This window comes from Macrobrachium nipponense, chromosome 19 (genome assembly GCF_015104395.2).
Source record: "Macrobrachium nipponense isolate FS-2020 chromosome 19, ASM1510439v2, whole genome shotgun sequence".
Classification (NCBI taxonomy): domain Eukaryota; kingdom Metazoa; phylum Arthropoda; class Malacostraca; order Decapoda; family Palaemonidae; genus Macrobrachium; species Macrobrachium nipponense.
Genome location: NC_061088.1, coordinates 21841150 through 21857316, shown reverse-complemented (window position 1 = coordinate 21857316; position 16167 = coordinate 21841150). Strand labels below are relative to the sequence as shown.

At 47.9% G+C, this 16167-nt stretch overlaps 1 protein-coding gene across 1 annotated transcript in view; it reads left to right on the top strand.

Moving 5' to 3' along the window:
• Nucleotides 1-16167, top strand: part of LOC135214812 (uncharacterized) — a 92274-nt gene that overhangs the window by 21574 nt on the left and 54533 nt on the right. The gene's annotated exons all lie outside the window — the stretch shown is intronic.

Genomic DNA, 16167 nt, shown 5'->3' with positions numbered 1-16167 from the left:
TTGAGAGAACAATCCTCCTCAGAGGCAAGGCCAAAGGATCCTGATCCTATACAGCCCATGGAGGGAACAATCCTCCTCAAAGGCTGCTTTCCCGGAGGAAGGCAGGATTTTTGCCAGACTGGGGAAGCGGGCCTGAGGATGGACCCACCACAGAGGCTAAAGGCCAAAGGATCCCGATCCTATCCAGCCCATGGAGGGAACAATCCTCTTCAGAGTCTGCTTCCCCTGAGGAAGGCAGGTTTCCTTCCAAGTTGGGGAAGCAGGCCTGAGGATGGACCCACCACAGAGGCTAAAGGCCAAAGGATCCCGATCCTATCCAGCCCATTGAGAGAACAATCCTCCTCAGAGGCAAGGCCAAAGGATCCTGATCCTATACAGCCCATGGGGGAGGGAACAATCCTCCTCAAAGGCTGCTTTTCCCGGAGGGGAAGGCAGATTTTTGCCAGACTGGGGAAGCAGGAGGGGGGCCTGAGGATGGACCCACCACAGAGGGCTAAAGGCCAAAGGATCCCGATCCTATCCAGCCCATGGAGGGAACAACCCTCCTCAGAGTCTGCTTCCCCGGAGAAAGTCAGGTTTCCTGCCAGACTGGGGAACCGGCCCTGAAGATGGACCCACCACAGAGGCTAAAGGCCAAAGGATCCCAATCCTATCCAGCCCATGGAGGGAACAATCCTCCTCAGAGGCTGCTTCCCCGGAGGAAGGCATGTTTCCTGAAAGGATGGGGAAGCGGGCCTGAGGATGTACCCACCACAGAGGCTAAAGGCCAAAGGATCCCAATCCTATCCAGCCCATGGAGGGAACAATCCTCCTCAAAGGCTGCTCCCCCAGAGGAAGGCAGGTTTCATGCCAGGCTGGGGAAGTGGGCCTGAGGATGGACCCACCACAGAGGCTAAAGGCCAAACGATCCCAATCCTATGCAGCCCGTGGAGGGAACAATCCTCCTCAGAGGCTGCTTCCCCGGAGGAAGGCAGGTTTCCTGACAGGGTGGGGAAGTGGGCCTGAGGATGGACCCACCACAGAGGCTAAAGGCCAAAGGATCCTGCTCTTATCCAGCCCATTGAGGGAACAACCCTCCTCAGAGGCTGCTTCCCCAGAGGAAGGCAGGTTTCATGCCAGGCTGGGGAAGTGGGCCTGAGGATGGACCCACCACAGAGGCTAAAGGCCAAACGATCCCAATCCTATCCAGCCCATGGAGGGAACAATCCTCCTCAGAGGCTGCTTCCCCGGAGGAAGGCAGGTTTCCTGCCATAGTGGGGAAGTGGGCCTGAGGATGGACCCACCACAGAGGCTAAAGGCAAAAGGATCCCAATCCTATCCAGCCCATTGAGAGAACAATCCTCCTCAGAGGCAAGGCCAAAGGATCCTGATCCTCTCCAGCCCATGGAGGGAACAATCCTCCTCAAAGGCTGCTTCCCCGGAAGAAGGCAGGTTTTTTGCCAGACTGGGGAAGCGTGCCTGAGGATGGACCCACCAGAGGCTAAAGGCAAAAGGATCCCGATCCTATCCAGCCCATGGATGGAAACAATCCTCCTCAGAGGGCTGCTTCCCCGGAGGAAGGCAGGTTTCCTGACAGGGTGTGGAAGTGGGCCTGAGGATGGACCCACCACAGAGGCTAAAGGCCAAAGGATCCCGATCCTATCCAGCCCATGGAGGGAACAATCCTCCTCAGAGGCTGCTTACCCCAGAGGAAGGCAGGTTTCCTGACAGGGTGGGGAAGTGGGGTTGGGACCTGAGGATGGACCCACCACAGAGGCTAAAACTAAAAGGCCAAAGGATCCCGATCCTATCCAGCCCATGGAGGGAACAATCCCCCTCAGAGGCTGCTTCCCCGGAGGAAGGCAGGTTTCCTGCCATAGTGGGGAAGCGGGCCTGAGGATGGACCCACCACAGAGGCTAAAGGCCAAAGGATCCCGATCCTATCCAGCCCATGGAAGGGAACATCCCCCTCAGAGCTGCTTCCCCGGAGGAAGGCATGTTTCTTGCCATAGTGGGGGAAGGGCGGGGTCCAAGTGGGTCCTGAGGATGGACCCACCAACAGAGGCTAAAGGCCAAAGGATCCCAATCCTATCCAGCCATGGAGGGAACAATCCTCCATCAGAGGCTGCTTCCCCAAAGAGGAGGAAGGCAGGTTTCCTGACAATAGTGGGGAAGGTGTCCGCCTGAGGCCCATGGAGGCCCACCACAGATTGGCTAAAGGCCAAAGGATCCCGATCCTATCCAGCCCATGGAGGGAACAATCCTCCTCAGAGGCTGCTTCCCCGGAGGAAGGCAGGTTTCCTGACAGGGTGGGGAAGTGGGCCTGAGGAGGACCCACCAGAGGCTAAAGGCCAAAGGATCCCGATATATCCAGCCCATGGAGGGAACAATCCTCCTCAGAGGCTGCTCCCCGGAGGAAGGCAGGTTTCCTGACAGGGAATGGGGAAGTGGGGCCTGAGGATGGACCACCACAGAGGCTAAAGGCCAAAGGATCCCGATCCTATCCAGCCCATGGAGGGAACAATCTTCCTCAAAGGCTGCTTCCCCGGAGGAAGGCAGGTTTCCTGCCAGGCTTGGGAAGAGGGCCTGAGGATGGATCCACCACAGAAGCTAAAGGCCAAAGGATCCCGATCCTATCCAGCCCATGGAGGGAACAATCTTCCTCAAAGGCTGCTTCCCCGGAGGAAGGCAGGTTTCATGCCAGGCTGGGAAAGCGGGCCTGAGGATGGACCCACCACAGAGGCTAAAGGCCAAAGGATCCCGATCCTATCCAGCCCATGGAGGGAACAATCCTCCTCAAAGGCTGCTTCCCCGGAGGAAGGCAGGTTTCATGCCAGGCTGGGGAAGCGGGCCTGAGGATGGACCCACCACAGAGGCTAAAGGCCAAAGGATCCCGATCCTCTCCAGCCCATGGAGGGAACAATCCTCCTCAAAGGCTGCTTCCCCGGAGGAAGGCAGGTTTCATGCCAGGCTGGGAAAGCGGGCCTGAGGATGGACCCACCACAGAGGCTAAAGGCCAAAGGATCCTGCTCTTATCCAGCCTATGGAGGGAAAACTCCCCCTCAGAGGCTGCTTCCCCGGAGGAAGGCAGGTTTCCTGCCAGGCTGGGGAAGCGGGCATGAGGGTGGACCCACCACAGAGGAAGGTAGGTTTCCTGCCAGGCTGGGGAAGCGGGCCTGAGGATAGACCCACCAGAGGCTAAAGACCAAAGGATCCCGATCCTATCCAGCCCATGGAGGGAACAATCCTCCTCAGAGGCTGCTTCCCCGGAGGAAGGCAGGTTTCCTGCCAGGGTGGGGAAGTGGGCCTGAGGATGGACCCACCAGAGGCTAAAGGCCAAAGGATCCCAATCCTATCCAGCCCATGGAGGGAACAATCCTCCTCAGAGGCAAGGCAAAGGATCCTGATCCTATACAGCCCATGGAGGGAACAATCCTCCTCAAAGGCTGCTTCCCCGGAAGAAGGCAGGTTTTTTGCCAGACTGGGGAAGCGTGCCTGAGGATGGACCCACCAGAGGCTAAAGGCCAAAGGATCCCGATCCTATCCAGCCCATGGAGGGAACAATCCTCCTCAGAGGCTGCTTCCCCGGAGGAAGGCAGGTTTTCCTGACAGGGTGTGGAAGTGGGCCTGAGGATGGACCCCACCACAGAGGCTAAAGGCAAAGGATCCCGATCCTATCCAGCCCATGGAGGGAACAATCCTCCTCAAAGGCTGCTTCCCCGGAGGAAGGCAGGTTTCATGCCAGGCTGGGAAAGCGGGCCTGAGGATGGACCCACCACAGAGGCTAAAGGCCAAAGGATCCTGCCTCTTATCCAGCCTATGGAGGGAAAACTCCCCCTCAGAGGCTTGCTTCCCCGGAGGAGGCAGGTTTTCCTGCCAGGCTGGGGAAGAGGGCATGAGGGTGGACCCACCACAGAGGAAGGTAGGTTTCCTGCCAGGCTGGGGAAGCGGGCCTGAGGATAGACCCACCAGAGGCTAAAGACCAAAGGATCCCGATCCTACCAGCCCATGGAGGGAACAATCCTCCTCAGAGGCTGCTTCCCCGGAGGAAGGCAGGTTTCCTGCCAGGGTGGGGAAGTGGGGCCTGAGGATGGACCCATACCAGAGGGCTAAAGCCAAAGGATCCCAATCCTATCCAGCCCATGGAGGGAACAATCCTCCTCAGAGGCAAGGCCAAAGGATCCTGATCCTATACAGCCCATGGAGGGAACAATCCTCCTCAAAGGCTGCTTCCCCGGAAGAAGGCAGGTTTTTTGCCAGACTGGGGAAGCGTGCCTGAGGATGGACCCACCAGAGGCTAAAGGCAAAAGGATCCCAATCCTATCCAGCCCATGGAGGAAACAATCCTCCAGAGGCTGCTTCCCCGGAGGAAGGCAGGTTTCCTGACAGGGTGTGGAAGTGGGCCTGAGGATGGACCCACCACAGAGGCTAAAGGCCAAAGGATCCCGATCCTATCCAGCCCATGGAGGGAACAATCCTCCTCAGAGGCTGCTTCCCCGGAGGAAGGCAGGTTTCCTGACAGGGTGGGGAAGTGGGCCTGAGGATGGACCCACCACAGAGGCTAAAGGCCAAAGGATCCCGATCCTATCCAGCCCATGGAGGGAACAATCCTCCTCAGAGGCTGCTTCCCCGGAGGAAGGCAGGTTTCCTGCCATAGTGGGGAAGCGGGCCTGAGGATGGACCCACCACAGAGGCTAAAGGCCAAAGGATCCCGATCCTATCCAGCCCACCCTGGAGGGGAACAATCAACCCCCTCAGAGGCTGCTTCCCCGGAGGAAGGCAGGTTTCTTGCCATAGTGGGGAAGTGGGCCTGAGGAGGATCCCACCACAGAGGCTAAAGGCAAAAAGGATTCCCAATCCTATCCAGCCCATGGAGGGAACAATCCTCCTCAGAGGCTGCTTCCCCGGAGGAAGGCAGGTTTCCTGCCATAGTGGGGAAGTGGGCCTGATGATGGACCCACCACAGAGGCTAAAGGCCAAAGGATCCCGATCCTATCCAGCCCATGGAGGGAACAATCCTCCTCAGAGGCTGCTTCCCCGGAGGAAGGCAGGTTTCCTGACAGGGTGGGGAAGTGGGCCTGAGGATGGACCCACCAGAGGCTAAAGGCCAAAGGATCCCGATCCTATCCAGCCCATGGAGGGAACAATCCTCCTCAGAGGCTGCTTCCCCGGAGGAAGGCAGGTTTCCTGACAGGGTGGGGAAGTGGGCCTGAGGATGGACCCACCACAGAGGCTAAAGGCAAAGAATCCCGATCCTATCCAGCCCCTGGGAGGGAACAATCTTCCTCAAAGGCTGCTTCCCGGAGGAAGGCAGGTTTCCTGCCAGGCGGGTTGGGAAGAGGGCCCTGAGGATGGATCCACCACAGAAGCTAAAGGCCAAAACGGATCCCGATCCTATCCAGCCCATGGAGGGAACAATCTTCCCAAAGGCTGATTCCTTCCCGGAGGAAGGCAGGTTTCATGCCAGGAGCTGGGAAAGCGGGCCTGAGGATGGACCCACCACAGAGGCTAAAGGCCCAAAGGATTAAGGAATCCCGATCCTATCCAGGGCCCCATGGAGGGAAACAATCCTCCTCAAAGGCTGCTTCCCCGGAGGAAGGCAGGTTTCCTGCCCAGGCTGGGGAGGCTGGGGACCCGGGCTGAGGATGGGACCCACCACAGAGGGCTAAAGGCCAAAGGATCCCGATCCTCTCCAGCCATGGAGGGCAACAATCCTTCTCAAAGGCTGCTTCCCCGGAGGAAGGCAGGTTTTCATGCCAGGCTGGGAAAGCGGGCCTGAGGATGGACCCACCACAGAGGCTAAAGGCCAAAGGATCCTGCTCTTATCCAGCCTATGGAGGGCAACTCCCCCTCAGAGGCTGCTTCCCGGAGGAAGGCAGGTTTCCTGCCAGGGCTGGGGAAGAGGGCATGAGGGTGGACCCACCACAGAGGAAGGTAGGTTTCTGCCAGGATGGGGAAGCGGGCCTGAGGATAGACCCACCAGAGGCTTAAAGACCAAAGGATCCGATCCTATCCAGCCCATGGAGGGAAACAAATCCTCCTCAGAGGCTGCTTCCCGGAGGAAGGCAGGTTTCCTGCCAGGGTGGGGAAGTGGGCCTGAGGATGGACCAACCAGAGGCTAAAGGCCAAAGGATAACCAATCTATCCAGCCCATGGAGCGGAACAATCCTCCTCAGAGGCAAGGCCAAAAGGATCCTGATCCTATAAACCGCCCATGGAGGGAACAATCCTCCTCAAAGGGCTGCTTCCCCGGAAGAAGGCAGGTTTTTTGCCACCCAGACTGGGAAGCGTGCCTGAGGATGGACCCACCACAGAGGCTAAAGGCCAAAGGATCCCGATCCTATCCAGCCCCATTGAGGGAACAATCCTCCTCAGAGGCAAGGCCAAAAGGATCCTGATTCTCTATCCAGCCCATTGGAGGGAACAATCCCTCCTCAGAGGCTGCTTATTCCCTGGAGGAAGGCATGTTTCCTGCCAGTCTGGGGAAGCCGGCCTGAGGATGGATCCACCACAGAAGCTAAAGGCCAAAGGATCCTGATCCTATCCAGCCCATGGAGGGAGCAATCCTCCTCAGAGGCTGCTTCCCTGGAGGCAAGGGCATGTTCCTGCCTATCTGGGGAAGCCGGCCTGAGGAGGATCCAACCACAGAAGCTAAAGGCAAAGGATCCTGATCCAATCCAGCCCATGGAGGGAACAATCTTCCTCAGAGGCTGCTTCCCCTGAGGAAGGCAGGTTTCCTGCCCCAGGCTAGGGAAAACCAAGCCGGGCCTGGAGGATGGACCCACCATAGAGGCTAAAGCCAAAGGATCCCAATCTTATCCAGCCCATGGAGGGAGCAATCCTCCTCAGAGGCTGCTTCCCCGGAGGAAGGCAGGTTTCCTGTCAGGCTGGGGAAGCCGGCCTGAGGATGGACCCACCATAGAGGCTAAAGGCCAAAGGATCCCAATCCTATCCAGCCCATGGAGGGAGCAATCCTCCTCATAGGCTGCTTCCTGGAGGAAGGCAGGTTCCTGTCCGGCTGGGGAAGCCGGCCTGAGGATGGACCCACCATAGAGGCTAAAGGCCAAAGGATCCCAATCCTATCCAGCCCATGGAGGGAGCAATCCTCCTCATAGGCTGCTTCCCCGGAGGAAGGCAGGTTTCCTGTCAGGCTGGGGAAGCCGGCCTGAGGATGGACCCACCATAGAGGCTAAAGGCCAAAGGATCCCAATCCTATCCAGCCCATGGAGGGAGCAATCCTCCTCATAGGCTGCTTCCCTGGAGGAAGGCAGTTTTCCTGTCAGGCTGGGGAAGCCGGCCTGAGGATGGACCCACCATAGAGGCTAAAGGCCAAAGGATCCCAATCCTATCCAGCCCATGGAGGGAGCAATCCTCCTCATAGGCTGCTTCCCTGGAGGAAGGCAGTTTTCCTGTCAGGCTGGGGAAGCCGGCCTGAGGATGGACCCACCATAGAGGCTAAAGGCCAAAGGATCCCAATCCTATCCAGCCCATGGAGGGAGCAATCCTCCTCATAGGCTGCTTCCCTGGAGGAAGGCAGTTTTCCTGTCAGGCTGGGGAAGCCGGCCTGAGGATGGACCCACCATAGAGGCTAAAGGCCAAAGGATCCCAATCCTATCCAGTCCATGGAGGGAACAATCCTCCTCAGAGGCTGCTTCCCTGGAGGAAGGCAGGTTTCCTGTCAGGCTGGGGAAGCCGGCCTGAGGATGGACCCACCATAGAGGCTAAAGGCCAAAGGATCCCGATCCTATCCAGCCCATGGAGGGAGCAATCCTCCTCATAGGCTGCTTCCCTGGAGGAAGGCAGGTTTCCTGTCAGGCTGGGGAAGCGGGCCTGAGGATGGACCCACCATAGAGGCTAAAGGCCAAAGGATCCCGATCCTATCCAGCCCATGGAGGGAACAATCCTCCTCAGAGGCTGCTTCCCCGGAGGAAGGCAGGTTTCCTGCCAGGCTGGGGAAGCGGGCCTGAGGATGGACCCATCACAGAGGCTAAAGGTCAAAGGATACCGATCCTATCTACCCGTAGAGGGAACAATCCTCAAGAAATGCGTCTATTAATGATTATCTATATACACCTGGGGAGAAAGTATTTTACCAGCACAAAGGTGGAAAACAATAGTTTGGTCCCTCTACGGTGGAAAAGATGGAAGGGAGAATTGTATGGATTTTAGCAAATGGAGATATGAAAAAGGTAGCTTCTTGTCACTTACAACTTTACGGAACGTTAAGGACTTCAGCTCATGAGAAAAAAGAAGATGAGATTGCGTCGAAGGATGAGGCAGCTCTTACTGACCAGTCCGAGAGTGAGGCAATTAACTTAGAAAAGAAAGAAGAAGCGATAGTTGTTAGTAAACCTGATTTGGCAGAAGAGAATTATGACAAAATGACCGTGAAAGATCATCTTCCATCTGAAAAAAGACCGAAGAAAAGTTAAATTATAATTATGACCTTCAAGAATGGCGAGGAACACAAAGGAAAGGTGACTGAAGTGAACAAACCTAACTCAAAGCGCAAATTTGTGTGCTTCATAAAACTAGAGGGAGGTAAAACTATTGAAGTTGACTTCGAAAATGAAATAAGGGACTGGAAATATCTGATTAATGAAAAAGAAGAAGAAACTGAAGTAAGAGAGACTAAGGAAAATGTCGAACTAGATAACATTGGTACTTACTGGATGAAAATGTCAAATGACGAGTGCTTGGTAGAGGAAATAACCACATATGTAGTAGAAGTTCCAAAGAGCTGTCATCATGAGCCTGAAGTTATAAACGCTAAAGAAAAAGAACTTGAAAATTTTGAGTATTATGAAGCATTTGAAGAAGTAAAAGATACAGGACAGGAGAAAATTGGTTCAAGGTGGGTCATAACTGAAAAAGAGAGACAAGATGGGCAGAAGACCAAAATAAAAGCAAGGTTAGTTGCTAGAGGATTCCAGGAAACGGAGAAACCAAAATCAGATTCCCCAACCGCCTTGAGAGAGTCTTTCAAGACTTTCATCGCAGTATCAGCTAATGAAGGATTTGAACTGGAGAGTGTCGACATTTCAGCAGCTTTTTTACAGGCCGAAAAGCTGGAGCGTGATGTGTTTGTTGAACCACCCAAAGATGTAAATTACACGTATCCGGTTTCCAACGGCGCCGTCGGTCGCGACGCTAGCATATGTTCAAGCCGGAGCGTGTGATAGCAAATTGGCTGTATGAACGCTCACCCACGGCCGGCCGGATGAACTTTCGCCAGTGCTAAAGTTGGCCGTACGGCCGTCGTACGTCACGACTGAGGACGTACCGTGTAATTGCTCACCGTATGGTATGACATCAGTCTGAGGCTGCACCTGTACATTTATGAACCTTGGATACTCTGGAATAAAGTAATAAAGTTTGAAACTTCTTTATTTTTTAAAATTAACCTGGTATGAATGTTTCATACTAAAACAAGAAATTAGTTATTTGTGCAAAATAAACTTACCTTCAGATATTTTGGGCCTAAACATTTGTAGATTGCTGCACATGTTTCTGGGATTATTGCACTGAGAGAAGGCTGCGATACAATTGTTGTAAACTTTAGATCGCTATATGTTCTGCCTGTAGCAAGAAATCTCAGTGGCTGAAAGACGCTCATGTGGACTAATTGCTTCTCTCATGCAAGTGTCCTTTTTTCCATTAACGGTGATACCTGACTTAAGAGTTCCAAATATGTGTCATGATCCATTCGCATGTAGTTAAACCAGTCATCTTTTTCTAGTGCTAGTTCCTTCATTAAGTTAACATGAGAGTATTTTTGTCGTTTACGCAGCCAATGTTTGGACCAAATCTTCCTTTTTCTTGTTTTCACCTTCAAACAGCACGCTAGAGCAATAGCAACGAGATTGTCGTCGAGAGAAGACATGTCACTCCTCCACCACAAACAGTGCCACACTCACCCACTTGCCACCGGCCGTTCAAATACGTGTAATAACTCTAGCCGTAGGCCAGAATTTTCCTACAGCGCCGTAGACCAGGTTGGCAGTAGGAAACCGGATACGTGTAATAGGGGTATTTTAAACAGGAAGGAACCCTTTGGAAACTGAAAAAGCCAATCTATGGGCTTGAAGACGCAGGTAGGAAATTTTGGCTTAAAGTAGACAAGATTTTTAAAGGAAGAGGAATGAAAACTGCATGGAGATAACGCCTTCTATTACCTCCATGACGGCAGATCATTACTTGGTATGATTTTATGTCATGTTGATGATTTTTCGATTTCAGGAAAGAGAGAATTTGTGGATATGATCAAGGATCTCTTAATGAAAAATTTCACGATTTCTAAGGTGGAGTCATCCGAATTCAGATTTACAGGGATTGATATAGTTAAAACAAGAGAAGGAATAGAAGTAAGCATGGAGGATTATGCACAATCTATTGAGGAAATAAAAGAAATAAGAAAAATTGGATATGACGAACCTCTAACAAAAACCGAATATAAAGTTTTCAGGAAGTATGCAGGAAAAATCCAGTGGTTGGCGGAAAATGTCCGACCCGACTTGGCTATTGTTGGATTGAACATGTCTATGAAAAATAAAGATGCTACGATCGGTGATCTAAAGAGAGTAAACAAGATAGTGAAGAAAATTAAATCAAGAGAAAGCAAAATAAAGTTCGGTAAAATAGGAAAGAAAGAAGACCTGAAAATTTATGGCCTCGGCGATGCGAGTTACAGATGTGACTCAAAGTCAATTGGGGGTAACTTGATTTTAATGGGAAACAAGAAAACTGATATAGTAGCTCCTATATATTGGAAAACAAAAACCATCAAACAAGTTTGCCATTCTGCCAAAGACGCTGAAACGAGGAACTTAACTAAATTAGTAGATGATAGTGTTTATTTAGCAAAAAGTGTTGAACAACTTATGTTTGGAGAAAAAGGAGGAAAAATCCCAGTAAAACTGTTCACGGACAGCAGACCAACGCTGGAAAGTATAGCATCATCAAAACAGGTAGAAAGAAAATTGTTAAGAAACGCAGTGGCAGACTTGAAGGAGAAACTAATTCATAAAGAAGTAGAATCATATAGTTGGCTGAATACTAAAGACATGATAGCAGACATATTAACAAAGGAAAATAAAGAGAGTGATGACATGGTGGATGTCTTAATTAGGGGAAGACTTAGAATGGCTTTAAATGAAGACAATCTTGTTCATTTTAAAAACGATGAGTTCAGGCTAGAAAATGTTAAAATTAAAGAGAAGGGAAACAGGTTTTAAATATATATGTAATTTCATTTGCAATTCTTAGATATTTATGCAATGGAATGTTGTACGTGATGTAGACTGTTATAGTTCTTTTATTATGAAATGCTATTGTTTGTATTCATATTACAATGTACGTTTAGTTTTAGCTTGATAACAATTTTATATTTGTTACAATATTTTATCCATTTTATTATAATCAGTAACTTCTGTATAGATCTGTTTGTTTAACGAAGTAAAACAAAAAAGGACGGCGGGGGAATAACAGATAACAATGCTTATTGCTTGTTCCCTCGTAACCTTGGTGTCTTGAGATAACAATGCTTATTGCTTGTTCCCTCGTAACCTTGGTGTCTTGAGATAACAATGCTTATTGCTTGTTCCCTCGTAACCTTGGTGTCTCCGAGACTCGAGCTTTGGTATTGCTCCCATGTATGTTTTAATTAATAAAGTTCCTGTGTGAAGAACTGACGTCTCCTTCACCTCCCTAGGTACTATACATATCCGTACCAAAATTTCACATTTTATTGAGAAATCAAAAGACTATGTAGAAGCTATTACGCTAGCAACAAGGGGTGTTTTATCCCCACATCTTTTACCTATTAAAGATCTGACTTTAACTTTGGAGAACGGACGGGAGAAACTACTATGAGATTCAGGGCCTCTGTAACACGGTTTTTTGGACTTTGCTCCTTGTCAAAGCATCGGATGTAGCTGAAAGTTGACATATGTATATTTCACAACCACACACAAATTTTGTCAGCATTATCAATAACCTAAACTCGATAGTTTTAATTTCCATAGAGTAAAAACGATCTAGCCGACGCCATGGCCAATGATTATGAGCCAAGAGTCGAAAAAAAATTCATTATGTAAGCAAGGTAAACACCTTTTGACGAAATGTTGCCCCGCCCATCCACCAGACAGAAACTCCATCGGCTTTGAAACCCAAAGACTATGAATGGCGGAACGATACATAGATGTGGGTGGGGTATCAGTGCTAGCGTAGTAATACTACCGTAGCAGTAGTGCCGCAACAGTATAGCAGTAATATACATGAATTAAACGTTTAGGCCAACTGCTGGGATCCTTGAGGATCATTTAGCACTTCTTACAACTAACCTCGAGAAATTCAGTTTTTTAATAGCCAGAAGTTAAATTTTCTAATCCAACGATGCCCATGGTAGCCTTCAGTGTTATCCTGAATTATAACGAGGCGAAAGTGGGTGGAGCCTCATGAAGTCATCATTCTGACGATAATTATAATTGGTGAAGGTTTCAAGCCAATATACGGTACTATTTTTCTTCAGTAAATAGGTAGATAGCCAATATATGAAAATTGCTTGATATTGGATATAGCAGTTATCAAATCAAGCTTGTCTACTATGTTTTTGAAAATTACCAACTATTCCCTACATCTTGCCAATCTGATTGTGACCTATAAACTAGACTGTAATTTCTTAGGAAACCTATTTTGGCAGTTAGACTAATAATCGAAGTGTTTTTGTATTTATTAACATATTTTGTTGGTTTGTTCATTATGACAATTATCAGTGGAGAGGTTCCAGAGTTCATAAAGGTGTACTGCTTTGCTTGTATTTAGATTTGTAAGTCATTGTTGCCAGAGGTTTAGCCTTCGTTACGTATAGCCAATCATCCATCGAGAAAGAGGGAAGAAATGCTGTCATAAGTTACGTAACGAGTGCGTTCGAAACCTTCTCTCTGAGTAAATTGGCCCATTTTCAAAAAGAGTCACTTTTACATTATAAGTACCAAATTTATTCAACCTACGTAATGCAGAATACAGTCAAAATTTATGTGTAGATATAATATGTATTCTGAATAAGCGTTATATTTATGAAATGCATAGATAAAAAGTTATTGCGAAAAAACCGTGTTACAGAGGCCCTGAATCTCATAGTAGGTTATGTTCCTTTATTAGACGCCCATAAGATAGAATTTTATTATAGTTTAATATCGGTAAGCGTTGAAAATTACCGGATCATGATTACCATTCCCTTTGATTCTTCTGATGCCTGGCAAGCATACAAAATCGCACCGTTCCCAACTTTCATGACGAATAACTCAAGTCCAGTAATATCCACTTTGACGGGACATGTATTGATTTCCCCTGATAGGGAAACATATACAGTCATTAAGGACTTAGATAAATTCACTCACTGTTCAGAAGCCATGAATAATAAAGTTTGTACAGCTGACTCCTTTGAATTCCATCCTATGTCAATGGATTCATGCGAGTTAGGTATAGTGCTAAACGGTTCTCTCTCCCATACACACGAAGGTTGTCTGAAAAAACTTTATCCTTTTGACGATAATAAGTTCAATTACAAACTGAACAACGACTCGTGGATGCGATACGACAAGGCAGGCTTTGAGGTGGCATGTCCGGACGGGTCCACGGCCCACTCCCAGCTCTTCGTTGCAGCCGACGGTTGCACCGGGATGTCCATGAACTACACGGTCCGAGGGGTTAACACTATCATCCGAGAACGGGCCTACTTCGCAAATTTTTCGTGGACAAGTACTGTTATACCATCCCTACCTCTCCCATACAACGCGAAGGTGGCTCATCGTTTGACGCAACTAGCTGAGATGGACCACACGTCACCGACTTATGCTGGAGGAGAAAATCTTCGTTTCTACGTGTCGCTGGCCGTGATTTGTGTTACGGTGGTGATTCTTATCGCCGTTAACATCTTTGCTTGGCATAGGTTGAGGCGAACACAGATGGATCTTCGGAGGAACGTCTTGCCACGTCCAGACAACACTCCTATCGCGTTGAAGGCATTTACGTTTAGAGCCATTTGAAATTGGCCATTTCACTTGACTCGGAGGAAAATTGTCTGGAATTGAGTTGTGTTTGAAAAGCGGTCTGTACGCTGGCAATATGTAGGACAAGAAACTCCAAGACTGCATTTTTTAAATATATGAACAGTTAAAAGTATCTTTCGGGCACCTAATAAAATATTGTAGCCCTATATATTAAAATGTTGGTGCGTGTACGTACCAGGAATCTATATCTTGTGCACAGTCATATCAATTATGTTATCTTTATATCTTTACAAAGAGTAACAAATATTCTTAAACAGTTATCCATGATCATGTATAAATTATGTATCTCCACGGGGTAACAACTATTCTTAATCGGGTTACCTATTACTATAATCATTCATGTATACATGTTAACCTTTTATTTTGTGGTACCTCATAATCATTTATTAACATTATACCATATATAGCAAACATGGATCTGTATTTTCCATGCATTTTTCTTTATTTATGGATATGTCCATTAGGTATGTATTTTTTTACATATACTTTTTTGCATATTTTTCTTAATCACTTGTTTATGGCTATGACTAAATAAATATATACGGTCACACTCCTAGAAAACCATGTTTAACGTAACTTTTAATGTTCAGTGCTTGAATGGCAGCTGTCCGAGCCTAATGTAATATATACATTTGTAAATACAGATAAATTCCATATCTGTAAATAAACCCATAACCTAAGAGGTCATTGGCGAATTAGGAGTGTCACCGCATAACCATAAACATGACGTGAAACTAGACCATGCTATGCAATGCTTGCAGTAGCCTGGTTTGCGTTTGCACGTCGAATCATTTCTGAGTTTTGTAAACCGGTCACAACTTCTTGTTATGATGTAAATCGCTGAGATAGCTAGTGTTACGCTATCGATGCGATGCTCCTATATTTCAGTTCAACTTAGATTTCTCAACGGAGCGGTCATCCGACCAAACCATCTCTATACTCCAGTGATGGAGCTAAGAAATAAAGTTGTTAAGATACCCAATCCGTTTGAGTCATCTCCCTTATTCTAAAGAAGAACCAAATCTACTAGATATCACTCAGACGAGAAGGGAAAGTAGAACCACAATGCTTACGAACAACAGTCGTAAGAAAAGACATACAAACTGTCGCTGTCCTATACCATTATAATAAATAGACAAGCAGACATATATATAATATATAATATATATATATATATATATATATATATATATATTATATATATATATATACATATATATATGCACATACATACATACATACACACATATATTGCCATTTAGGATTTGGGTAATTTTGTTGGCGTATTCCATTTGGTCTAAGATGACAGCTCCCTCCCCTTATCAGGCTTCGTAGTAATCAAGTCATCCCGTTTGGACAGTTTCAAAGGTTCCATAAATCGTTCTTATTAAAAGAAAAAAAAAAAGAGGGGGGGGGTGCTCAAAGTGTTTTTAATTCAGTGAAAGCTTTATGCGAGAGAACCATCAATTTATTTTGTAAACGGCTGAGACCAGTACACAAATTCAGAAGTTCCGTGCGGTGGAATATAATGTTTCACCCTTGCAGTTGCACTATGAATCAATGGTTTGAGAGGGCGGAAAGTAAGATGGAAGAAAGAGAATATGAAAGGAGGTACAGTAAAAGAAACGAAATGGGTTGCAACTGGGGGCCGAAGGCACGCTGCAAAGAACCTCAGGTAATGCCTACAATGCACTTCTGACCTCTTAAGCAGAGTTTCTAAAATGTTTTTAAACAATATGTATCAGCCCAGTTTATTATGTGCATAAGTTCCAAAGAAATTAATGTATTTTTCGTTGCCATGTGGAAAGTGCAGCCTTTAGACGTGAACTGGCAATAATAGCCATAATCACCTGTATGTAGTAACTGTATGTTAATTTAAAGTTTGTGTTAAAACCGGTTAACAATAGGCAGCCTATAATTTACTTGTCGAAAATGTAATTTTGGAAATTACGACGGGTCTACCCGACGCTTACGAAAAGTCCGCATCGAATCCCATAGCGGTGCCAGTTATCGCAATGGCTGTATTTTTAAATCAAAAGAATTTTCGTCGATAAGAAACCATTCAAACTCGTGTCAAACTGACATTATGCACAACAATTTCAAAATACTCGGTCAA